Raw genomic sequence first — 12,333 nt, 5'->3', positions numbered from 1 at the left:
GCACCCACTATTTATTCCTTAGAGGGTGTAAGGCCTCCCTTGAAGAGTCAGAAAGTCTGGCATACCAAGTAGAGGCTGAACAAGTCTCTCTCCTCTGTATCAAGACAGAGCAAGATATTCCACCATAGGGAATATACAACAAAAAGTCATTTCATGCTCCCGAGATAAATCCTGATTCCACTGCCATGTCATCCCCCAACAGATAAACCACAAAACTGTCACCCACATTTGGAGTGTCTGGTTTGGTCCCATGCAGGTTTCCCAGCTGTCAGTCTATAGAGTCAGTGAGCTCCAACTGGTTTGGTTTAGCTGTCTCTGTAGTTTTCCTCATCATTATCTTGACACCCCTTTGCTCATGTGATTCCTCCTCCCTCTCTTGAGCTGAACTCCATTATTAAAGTCTTTGGAACCCATAAGTATTGTCTCTCTCCTTTGTGGCACACAACAGACACAGATGTAACCATACCTTTTATAGACTCAATAGGCAGAATCATCTGCCCATAATCTTATAACAAATGGAAGCCCAGTGCCAGAAAGTTTCATTCCAAGTCTACAAAAACTTTAAAAATATAAATCCAATTTTCCTTTTTTCAGTTTGTTTAGGTTTTAGTGCTCTTCTGAGATTCCATTTATATTTTCATTTCTTCACCATATACCACTGAGGATTGGGAATATATTGAATTAAATCTGTAGATTGTTTTATATAGTATTAAGGTTTTATATTAAGTTTCCTTATAAGTCAAAGATGAAACATTTTTAGGATTAATCATATATTAGAACATAAAATAAATCATTAAATTTATGAAGACTGAAATTATAAGGATTTTTATGACCACAGAAGATAAATTATTTATCAGTTACTAAAAGAAGTTGGAAATTAACAAATATGGAAAAATTAATCAGCATACTTCTAAACAGATGATGGTTTGAGGAACAAATTATAGGATAAATTAGATAATATCCTAAAATAAATAAAGTTGAAGCCCTAAACACCAAACTGATGATATTTAAGTAGACAAAAAAAAAGAACAAATAACATCTGTAATGAGCAAAGGATAGCCAAAGGATCAAAAGAGACTATCAAAAAGAATAATACAACAGATTATAGAGTCTAGAGTAGTGCTACTCGACCTTCCTAATGCTACCACAATTAATAATGTTTCCCATTTCATGATGACCCACCAACCATAAAATTATTTTTGTTGCTACTTCATAACTGTAAATTTGACACTGTTGTGAATAGTAATGCAAGCATCTGATATGCTGCCCCTGTGAAAGTGGCATTCGATCTCAAAGGGGTCACAACCCACAAGTTGAGAATCACTGGCCTGAGACATGAATAACTATATAAATTTAAATGGCTTTTCAAATGCTGTTTTGAAGGAATAGCTGAGTATCATCATGAGCAAAATGAAACAACCAATAATTAACCTCAGAGTAAGAACCCATGACTTTATTAGGGAACTATAGCAAATATTTAAATAGGAGTTAACATGGAGCTTTCTTAGTTGCATCAAATTGTATATATAAAGTACATGTAGCTCTTTTAATATCACTTATTCTTTCTAAGTTATAATGATGTGAATGTTAGGCATAAGTCAAATAAAATATTTCTTCAAACATCTTGTAGAATTTATAATGGATCCTTGAGAAGCATGTATATCTATCATAGAAAAAGTAGGGGAAACTTTCAAGATTGTACAGAAAATACAATAAATAATAAAGAATTAATTTGAATGTGCTAGTGTTCAAAATGAATAACAATTATCTAATATTATTTATTAAATTGGTTCTTAGAATGGCTAGTAAAAAATTCTATATTCTTTTTGGGTATATACTTTAAAATGATAATGATTAAAAGTGATATACCAAAATACAAAATAAATCAAGCCAAAGAAAATATAACCATGTCAACGTCAGATTAAGAAATCTTTTTTCAGTTTATTTCAACATTTGATGCTTTAGCTTAGTGTTGAGATAAAGTGATTGTCTTTTGTATTTCATTTGAAATTCCCTTGAATTTCTTACATTTCTTACTGTCTTGAGAATGTGGTGTTTTATATTAGAAAATCTTAGATTGCTGTCACTTAAAATGTTTAAATTGCAGATTTCTTTATGCTTTCAGTGGGCATGCAGTCCTACATAGCTACCATAGATTTCAATTTCAGTTACAGTATAGTTTTCAGACATTTGTGCTGTTCTTTTTCTATGATGCCTGATCATGGTATCTTTGTGCTCCTTCCTAAAGATGGTGTCATCTGTGGAGAGTGGAATGATATTAAGGTGGGACTATGGGGTACCTCTCCACAGAGGACAAACTACTCTGACAGAGGTGAATAAAGATGGCTCTCTGAAACAGTTTGCTACTCAGATGCTTTGGCACTTTATTGTGTGCTTATGGTGATGTCATTTTCTTATAGTGATCCCAAACATATGTGGAGTCTTTATTATAGTCTTTATATGTTATTGAACAGGGTAAGAAAAATCAGGGAGGTAAATTGACTAGGGTTTGGTATTGCTTTGCTTTGTAAAATGCTTGTGCTTAATTTGAAATTTTAAATGCCATTCCTTTGTGTCATGTGAGAGTCTGTGTTTGGGGGTATTTGTTTAATGGTGTGTACTGTTTGCTGAAATATTTGTAAGGAGAGTCCTATTCACCACTACTTCTTCAGATTGTTGATGTTGCTTCTCTCCCCATCCCTGCACTTTCATCTCCAAGACAAATTTTGCAAGCTATACTGAAAAAGAAAATATTGAAATTACAAAAGTTATATTGAAATTACCTAACCTGATAGCTATAGTTACATATTTCCAAGAAAAAGAACAAACAATTTAGTCACATTTATAGCAGTAGTTCTTCAATGACCACTGTAGACAGAAGTTTCTGTCTTACCTGGTCCCGTAGCCTTTCATTCCCAAAGAAATACATAGAAGCTTATATTAATTATACACTGTTTGGCCTATAGCTCAGGCTTATTAGTAACTAGCTCTTACAATTTAAATTAACCCATAATTCTTATCTATGTCTAGCCATGTGGCTTGGTAACTTTTCTCAGTGTGTTATGTTGATCTTGCTTGTTCTAAGTATGTCTGGTGACTGTATCTCTTCCTTTCCTCTTCCCAGAATTCTAGTCTGGTCATCCCACCAATACTTACTGCCTGGCTACTGGCCAATCTGTGTTTTATTAAACAAATATAAGTGACAAATTGTTACAGTGTAGAAAAGTATTATCCCACAGCAGGCCATATACAAAGCTCTTCTTAATTTTTAAGAAACTTTCATTTTAACCCCAATATTCTCAATAAAATTGTATCAGATCACTGGATAACTTGAGATATAAGGAAAGAAATTTTTTATTTCTTTTTTATTGATTTTTATTGAGCTCAATATTTTCTCTGCTCCCCTCCCTGCCTCTCTCCTCTCCTTCAACCCTCCTCCAAGGAAAGAAATATTTTAAACACATTTATAGCAAGACTGTTAGCAATGACAAGATTGAAAACACTCATGGAGTTTTAGAATATGTGTATAAATGTAGGTCTTTACTTTATGACACTATAATGAAGAGATCCTGAAACCCAATGCCTAGTAATCATGAATGTTGTACATAGTAAAGGCTTGGGGTGACTGTCTATTCACTATTATAGCACATTATTGAAATGATAAATTGTTAACTTTTGGGATTACCAACAAGCTGTTTCTTGTTCTCACCTCACATCCTTTCTGCTTTTGGATTCTTTTTCTTTCTTTTTTTCATTTTTTTCTTTCTAGACAAGTTTTCTCTGTGAGTTTTAGGAAATCCTGGTCTACAAAATACAGAGAAATTTCTGTGCTGACCAGAGCTACACAGAAAAACTCTGTCAAAAAAAATTACATATATATATATATACATATATATATATTTCATCCCAAATACCAATAATTATATCAAGGAGTTATATTTAGTCTCACAAACTACACTGCTACACTGCTCAAAATCAAAATCATGGGTTTGACTTGTGAACCATGCACTAATTTGAGGATTATGAGCCTCTGGAATTTCTACGAGACGAAGACAGTGTGGTACTCATCTAAGCTGCACAGTATGATATGAGGAAGATAAAGTCGGATCATAATTTTGAGATTATGAAATCTTTTCCTTCTCTTCTGGAGCTAGGGATATAAAAGTAGATTAAATGGCATTATAATGCCGTGCAAATGTAAAGTGCGATCATCACTATTAGTTATCTCTCCTTCTGTCTTCACAGAGGTGTAATTTGACCTCTCAGAAATGTTCAATTTCTGTGCCAGTTTAAATTAAAGATAAATCTTCCAGGTGCATGAAATGGAACTAGATATCATCTAGTCCCTTATAGTCTCATTTGTCTATTAAAAGTCAGTATTACCTTTTTATACTCTTATGACATGTAATTTTAGTGACATGTTCTTTTAAAATTTCTGTAAGCTTTCTCTGAGTTAATTATTCTTTCTGGAAGACTCACCTGTAACCTGCTGAGTGGCAATTAGTTTTATTACTGAATAGTTAATTCCTTGTTAAAATGATGGAGACATTTTCTTTTATCTTTTCCTAAGTTACCACATTTTTATGGAATACCCTTTGCTAAGATTGATTGAAAGAATAAACCCAAGGCTTGTTTTCCTTCTGCAATTCATCACAAAGGATTTATTTTGAACCAGCTTTACTCTGTTCCTCTTCTAGGAATACAAAATACATAAGGATTTTACTGCCATCAAATTTTTTAACATTTTTACAGTTGAAGATTAATGAAAGCTCTAGGTGTCAAATAACATGAATGATCACCTTTGATAGGATGAAAAATTCTGTTCAAAATATGTCTTGTCAACTCACAAGATAAGAGCTTTTATGATAAGGCTTTGCAGCAATTCTTTAAAAATTATTTTTGTTTCAAGTCATTTTTTACAACATCTAGAAATGGAGATGTGATTATCTATGAATAATCAATTCATTTAACATATATTAAGACTGAATATAAGTTTAAGTAGACATGTTAACATATATTACCATTTTAAAAACTTTCTATAGAACAGAAATAAATCAATCTATAATTTTTGCTAAATGTTCATTTTAAGGAATAATAATGTCTAAATATTGTTAATTAGTTTACATTTACTGTTATTTTAATTTAAATAATTATATTATATTTTATCAATACTTAATTTAAGTAATTGTAACAGATTTAAGTTACATAATTAAAAACAGCAAAGAAACTGCTTTAGTTATGTTCCTTTTGCTCTGATAAGATATTCTAACAAATAGAAAGTTAGAAGAGAATGTTTTGTTTGGACTTACTGTTCCAGAATGCTGGAAACCACTATGGTAGATAACACATGCCTCCATAGAAACTGTGTAAATAAAAACAATTCACTGAGCAGTGGTAGCACACACCTTTACTCCCAACACTCAGGAAGGCAGAGGTAGGCAGATCTCTGTGAGTTCAAGACCAGCCTGGTCTACAGAGGGAGTTCCAGAACAGCCAGAGCTACACAGAGAAATTCTGTTTCAATAAAAACAACAGCAACAATGACAATAAAAAGCAAAGATTTAGAAACAATTCTTGGAGTTGTGGACACAAGGGGAGCACTTTTAGGTATGCCAAGGTAGACTGGATGAATCACAGTGAGCTTCTGGGCTCTGACCACCACTTTCTTAGACACAATGAGAGAGTAACAGTAGTTACAAAGGCATATCATCTACAATGTGGCTTCTTATAGATCCTCTTAAATTACAGCATAATTCAAAGAAAATCAGCATCATCTAAGGTTGCAGTGACCTTCTCAGGACTTGTTTCTGATAGCAGAGGTGAGATGCCATGGGCTAAATGTTCAGTCACTGAACATGACTCCATCAAAGCAGTTCCACAGTACAGTATTTTCTTTCAATTCTGCTCTTAAATTCAGTGTCAACCTTGTGATATTTTTAATGCTTTTGGAAAATGAGAGATGCTTGCTATAACATCTGGATTTTAGTTTTGATTTAATTTTGTACCCAAAGTTAATAAAAATATGGACATGGAACCCATTAAGCTGTCAGTCTAAACATTATGGGAACATGAAGAATAACTTAATACAATCATCGCATTGTATATTGTGATGTTTCTCATAAAATGAAACAAGAATTTTGCATCTTAATAAAAAAGAATAAATGTAGAAGATGCTTGAGGGAAAACAGAAGTCAGGGCAATAATTCATATCCATCTTACATACCAGGCTTATTCATGGAATTTTAAAAGGCCAAACAGGTGTAGTTGCATCTTGAATCAAAGTTAGTTTATCAAACCTTGAGTCATTTGGTTGACCCAAGCTTTTTGATTTTTAAAGAATTGAAGAAAAAAATGAAACATTGATATTGAAAATATTATCAAGCCTGAACATAAATTAAGTAAAACAAATTTATATTTAGAGAACTCATAGTTCATGAAGACCCTGAAATATGTAAGTTTTCCTTTCCTATGATCTAATCACCTATAACCTTCTATTTTTTATTAATTTTTTTTTATTAAAAATTTCTGCCTCCTCCCTGCCTCCCTTTTCCCTCCCCCTCCCCCCCCCCGCCCCACTCTCCTCCCCCTCCCTCTCCAGTCCAAAGAGCAGTCAGGGTTTCCTGCCCTGTGGGCAGTCCAAGGTCCTCCCCCCTCCATCCAGGTCTAGGAAGGTGAGCATCCAAACCAGCTAGGGTCCCACAAAGTCAGTACATGCAGTAGGGTCAAAACTCAGTGCCATTGTCCTTGGCTTCTCAGCAGCCCTCATTGTCCGCCATATTCAGAGAGTCCGGTTTTATCCCTTGCATTTTCAGTGTCAGTCCAGCTGGGCTTGGTGAGTTCCCAATAGATCAGCCCCACCGTCTCAGTGGGTGGCTGCCCCCTTGCGGTCTTGACTTCCTTGCTCATGTTCTCCCTCCTTCTGTTCCTCATTTGGACCTTGGGAGCTCAGTCCATTGCTCCAATGAGTCTCTGTCTCTACCATCCATCACCAGATGAAGGTTCTATGGTGATATGTAAGATATTCATTAGTATGGTTATAGGATAGGGCCATTTCAGGCTCTCTCTCCTCAGCTGCCCAAGGAGCTAGTTGGGTACATCTCTCTGGACCCCTGGGAACCCCTCTAGAGTCAAGGCTCTTGTCAACCTTAAAATGGTTCCCTTAATTAAGATATATACTTCCCTGCTCCCATATCCAACCTTCCATTATCCTAACTATCCCATTCCCCCAAGCAATCTTGTCTACAGTGTGGCAGTTTTTCAGGAAATTTGGGATCAACCTACCCCAGGACCCAGCAATACCACTCTTGGGAATATACCCAAGAGATGCCCTATCATACTACAAAAGTATTTGTTCAACTATGTTCATAGCAGCATTATTTGTAATAGCCAGAACCTGGAAACAACCTAGATGCCCTTCCACGGAAGAATGGATGAAGAAAGTGTGGAATATATACATATTAGAGTACTACTCAGCAGTAAAAACCAATGACTTCCTGAATTTTGCATGCAAATGAATGGAAATAGAAAACACTATCCTGAGTGAGGTATCCCAGACCCAAAAAGATGAACATGGGATGTACTCAATCATAATTGATTTTTAGCCATAAATATAGGACATTGAGCCTATAATTCGCGATCCTAGAGAAGCTAAATAAGAAGGTGAACCCAAAGAAAAACATACAGGTATCCTCCTGGATATTGGAAGTACACCTATAACCTTCTAATTCTAACCTCAGTGGTTACTGTTTATGTGTTTATCTTATATGCTCCTTTGAGATTGTTTTTCCTTCCATAATTACTTATCCTCCTATTCTATTAAGTTCTTATGCTGTTAACTTGTACAAAGAAAAGAACTAATCTCTTTATGTTAATAATCTTCACTTTTCACCAAATATGTGGAGAGATTCGAAAGAGCACTTGTCTTAAACTGTATCGGGATTGCATCTCTAATGACTTAGGTGGCCTTTCTCCAAGTCACAGGTAATCTATGAGTTTCTTTGTAAGATGTTTCTCTATTTATTCATTGTAGTTGAGACCATTTCTCATTCTCTATTTCCATTGTAGGCTGATATGTAACATCCTCCTGGGAATTATCTTTTACTGAGTCATTTATTCCCTTTCATAACTCCATCTTTCTGAACATTTCTTAAAAACAATTTGAAAATAAAAAAGTATAACTGCAGAAAATGTAAACCTATGATGAATGGATGATGGATATATTTAGGCATTTATGGAAATATTGTATCCCCAAAGGCCTATATGGGAGTCGGAATGTTGTCGAAAATGTTTTATGTTTCAGAATTGTTTATACAATCTACAGGGAAAGTTTTGTTTTTAAGTAAATAACACAGACAGCGTATTTTACTGATAAATTATACTGTAACAACCAACTGTAGGTAAGAATTATTTCTATTTTACTAGTTTTATTTAAAACTAAATAAAAACCAAAACAGCTTTCTAGGAAAAGGTAAGAAATAGATACATATGATCCTAATACTGGAATTTTTCCTTTCAAGTGTAATAGGCATATAAAGTGGATCGTTTTTCCATTCAAAACTAGTCACTAGAGAATACTCTTATAATATCAAGTTGCTTAAGACACCACATGACTGTTCATGCCTCTTTGATACTGAGAGCTTTGTGCCTCTAAATATCTCAAGAGAAAAGATCATAAACATATTGACAGAAAGCATGTGTTTTCTCATAATTCAGAAAATGTTCTGATAGTATTCAGTCATTTTACCCAATTTTAGGTAATAATTTCATGTTATATGAACTCTTTCTATCTCCATTCCATAGGGAAGCATTTGTGACTTCACTTGGCAATTTTTATTTTAATATGGCTCTTAGGAAAACTTCTGTAAGAAATTTAGAAGTGAGTGAGTCTGATAACTGAGAATCACAAAAGTTTGTTGCAGTTCACCAAAACCATAGAAAATCCAACTCTGCTTTTGTCCACTGAATACTGCTTAATGGGAAAAAGAGATATGGAAATCATGAGGTGAGCATTCCAGTACATGCTCTAGCTCACACTGCTTGTGTTGGTGTTGAATGGATTGAATTTTGAAATGTCACCCTGAAGCTCATTTCTAACGACTAATACGACTGGTTTTATTAATTTCTCCTAAGTCTCTAAAATATATCTAAATTATTCCCAAATGAATAGATAAAATTATAATGCTGTTGGAGTCCCTTTTTTGTTTGGGTCTAAGATGACTGTGAACATAAAGATCATTTGCTAATTTGTAAAAGATAATGAGTGTAAAATTAGATACTTCAAATTGAAGGAATTTATTGATTTCATTTCAAAAGTGATTGAATAGTTGCTTCTTAATTCAATTCTCTTTTTGTTTTATTTTAGGTAGAGTTTCATGTGGCTCAGGTTGGTTTTGAAGTGACTCTGTACCTGAGGATAACCTATAAATTTTGATTCTCTTCTCTCTGACTCCTGAGTGCTAGGATTACATGTGTGCACCACCGTACCTGGTTTATGTGTTGCTAGAGATTGAACCCATCATCATATATGTATAGTAGGCTGCAATTCTACCAATTGAATTATACCCTCAACCCACGAGATTTACCATTTGTAGTAGGATTTGGATTTTTTTTCTTTTTTCAATATACTGTAAGAATGGAAGGATGGCTCAGTTGCTCAGAAAGCTTGCTGATCTTAAAGAAGAATGGAGTTCATTTCCCAGAACATACAACACAAATAATCAAACAACGTTGTTGATTCATGGAACAACTGGCCCATGACTGTGAAAAACACTGTGAGTAAACTTAATTCAAAATATGAAACCCAAAATGTTTCAAAATAAAATCTAATATTTTGGAGACACAAACATGGAACTAGAAGTATAAAATTTTCTTTCTTGTTTGTGTGTGTGTGCGTATGTGTGTGTGTGAGAGAGAGGGAGAGACAGAGAGAGAGAGAAGGAGAGTAGATTTTTATGCTTAGGTTTAGCCTCTATCTCCAGGATATTTCTTATATATTTGTAAATATTCTGAAGTTGAGGAACAAACCTCAAAATCACTGTACATCATTTGCCAAGCATTTGAGATAAAGTATAATTTAAACTGTACTGTGAAATGCTATTTTCTACAGAATTGCCACAGAAATGCTAGTAGAGAAAGAATACTCTAAATCTGAAAATAACAGAATACAAAGGGATAGGACTGTGGCTATGAATGAAAATTCACAAAAAAAAAAAATAATGCCACATCTGTTTTAGAAATTCTACAAGGCTACTTACCTTGAACCACCTTTATAGTGGAGAGCTGAAATGTTGCAGGTCCAACTCCAAATTATCTATAGTTATAATACTCTTGTGGTTATTAGGTAAAACCTTTGACATCTATTATCAAACAACTAACTTCTACCAACACATAGGTTAAATGTGTCATTTAAAAACATCTTAACTTTGTTTACATTGTGACAAGTAATCGACCTATTGATGAATTAGAGATAAGCCTTGATTTATAACCATCTTTTGTTCTGTAATGATTTATTATTATCATTATTGAGCTCTACATTTTTCTCTATTCCCCTCTCTATTTAAAAAAAATCATGATTTTTTTTCGCACAAGAAACCCAGTGCTTGGGTTAATCTGAGACTGTGTGCTGGATCATAATCATTTATTTTAGCTCCAGAATGAGCTACCTTGTATTCCCTGTGAGGTAAAACCTGTATTTTTTGTTTTAACATAATCATCCCAAAATTATTCATTATTAGTTATAAATAAACCCTGGTTCTAGGAGCGGGTAAAGGGTAAGGGCATTGAATTTCCAGTAACAATCTATGATAATGACTTCTGTGCGTCGACTAGACTGTGTGATGAGCTGCCCATGTATTTTTTTTACTTTGCAAGTGTGTCTTTGAGAATAAGCCTGGAAAAGACTAATATTTAAATTAACAAACTGAGTAAAGTAGATTGCCATCACCATTGTGAGTGGGTACCACCCAATGCTACTTAAGGAGACCTAAATAGAGAAACAGACTAGGTCAGAGAGATTTGCTTTTTATATCTCACTGTCAAGCTCTATGTTGCCAGTCTCTTGACATCAGTCTTGAGCTTGGACACACTGTGCATCAGCTCTTCTGAGTCTGCATCCACAGTCTGCATAACTCCAGGAACAAATCCCTTACACTTTATCTTCTGTGTGGAGTTGAGAGAATTGGGGAGAGAAATAGACCAACATACACAAACACACACACACACACACAAGTTACTGTGGTTCTTTCTCTCTATAGAAACTCTTGTGATACATGGTGCATCTTAAGAATTAGCTAAGTGGCAGCATATGTTTGGGATGAAAAGCTGAATGTTGTTAACTGATTTGTTTTTGAAGAAGCCATCTTTACTTCTCCTTCTCTTCTGTAATGTGGAATTCCAGCCTTACCCTATTCTGTGCTGCAATAGGCGCCAAGCAGGTTGTTTATGAACCAGTGGTATTCACAGCATACAGATGGGAATCTCACATCACCTCACCCTTTTGGTGGTCCCAGAGCTGACAGTAAAGTTACCTCCACTATATTAAAAGGTAGAGAAAGGCAGAGTCGGAATCCAGGGCTGCTGCAACCAAGTTATTTTCGGCCAATGACTTAACAAAGAAAAGTCAGGTAGAAAATCCAACAGAGATATATAGAGAGAGTAGGCAGAGTCAAAGAGAAGCCATGTAGTTGCCAAAAGAGAAAGACACTCATTGGAGCCTCTTGGAACCTTGCCAGTAGGTTACAACTATGTGGTGATGCATGGATTAATAGAGATAAGAGTTTGCTACCAATATGCCTAAATTAATGGCTGAAGAGTGTTTTAATTAATACAATTTCTGTGTGATTATTTTGGGTCTGGGCCATCAGGAAATGAACAAGGAGCCTTCCCCTACACTCCCGCGTCTCCATCACCTCTTCACTCATCCTGATGGCATTGGAGACTTCGGTTTGTCATATAATATAATCCTTTCTCCTATCAGCTTGACTGGCCACTGTCCATTGGTTCAAGGCCTCTGGTTTTTGGTACATCATCCTCACTGGATCTTCAATGGAACTCTTCTGGGATATCCTGGGTATTGGAAATTTTGCGGGTTTCATTCCTCAGGGCAAGTCCCTTCATGAGATCCAGCAGGACCTAGATGGGTTACATGCTAGGGTGGCTCAACTCAAGGTCAGTTATGGGTCCAGGTGTTAGCCAGGGAGGTCAAATGGAGCCACTGGGGCCACACCACCTTGAGTGCAGTAGAGGAGTCAGCTGTCTGACATGTATGTCCTCAGGAGAAGCAGAGATGTTGCTGTTTCAGGTGCGGTTTTTGTTGTTGTTTTGGTTTAATGGTTT

The sequence above is a fragment of the Chionomys nivalis genome, chromosome 2, assembly GCF_950005125.1.
Source record: "Chionomys nivalis chromosome 2, mChiNiv1.1, whole genome shotgun sequence".
In the NCBI taxonomy this organism is placed as follows: domain Eukaryota; kingdom Metazoa; phylum Chordata; class Mammalia; order Rodentia; family Cricetidae; genus Chionomys; species Chionomys nivalis.
This window is presented reverse-complemented; position numbering follows the sequence as displayed.